The sequence below is a fragment of the Octopus bimaculoides genome, chromosome 19, assembly GCF_001194135.2.
Source record: "Octopus bimaculoides isolate UCB-OBI-ISO-001 chromosome 19, ASM119413v2, whole genome shotgun sequence".
Classification (NCBI taxonomy): Eukaryota; Metazoa; Mollusca; class Cephalopoda; order Octopoda; family Octopodidae; genus Octopus; species Octopus bimaculoides.
Genome location: NC_068999.1, coordinates 4,522,330 through 4,523,549, shown reverse-complemented (window position 1 = coordinate 4,523,549; position 1,220 = coordinate 4,522,330).

Here is a 1,220-nt window from a genome sequence, read left to right as displayed (position 1 = left end):
TATATATATATATATATATATATGTACGTATGTATATATATATATATATGCTCACACACACGCATATGCATACATACATATATACATACACATATGCACAAACATATATACACACGTACACAGCTCGGTGAAAGGCAGTAGACCGAAACTTCGAAGTCACTATCACCACTCTCCTTCTGAAAGTATGATAAATATGTATTCTACAAAAGGTATTGATTAATCCGCTTTCATGAAAAATTGTTTCGTTATAACTCGATGTAAAACAGACATTAATTTGTGTGTATAAAAATGCATGTATATTCATGCAAGATGCATATATATGTGTGTGTGCGTGTATGTGTGTATATGTATATGCATATGTGTATATATATGCGTGTTTGTGTTTGTGTACTGAACGCATTCTCAAGTATGTATACATGTATATACATGTGTGTATGTATACATGTATATACATGTGTGTATGTATACATGTATATACATGTGTGTATGTATACATGTATATACATGTGTGTATGTATGTATGTATGTATGAATGGATGGATGGATGGATGAGTATGTATGTATGTATATATATGGGTGTGTGTGTGCGTGCGTCTGTGTGTATGAATGCATATATGCATGTATGTATAACGTGTACAAACCTGACTAGTGTGATTAAAATTAACTCATTTACCTTATGTCTTTTGAGCGGTTTTAATGAAACTATAAGTAACATGAACGCACTGTGTTCTATAGTTTTATATATACAGATCTATAACTATATATATATATATATATATATATATATATATATATATATATACAATGTATGTACATATGCATGTATTATGTGTGTGTATGTAATTATTTGCGTATTTAACAACTTAGCTGTCAGTCAATCTATCTGTATGTCGACATCTGTACCTGCCTACCAACGTAACTATCGTTCTATGGAATCTCTCCTACGAAGTCTTAATAACATCCGTTTCTTTCACAATATTAGACTAACAGTGGCTTGGCTTAGTGGTGGTGGTGGTGGTGGTGGGTGGAGGAGGAAGACGAAGAGAAGGAGGTGGTCATTTTTCTACTCACTCCGACCGCCATTAATACAACTACAATTCTCTTTCAATATCTAGCAATTATGTATGATGTATGTATGTTATGTGTGTCTGTGTGTCAGTGTGTATGTGTGCTATGCACCTGTGTGTGTGTGTGTGTGTGTGTGTGTGTGTGTGTGTGTG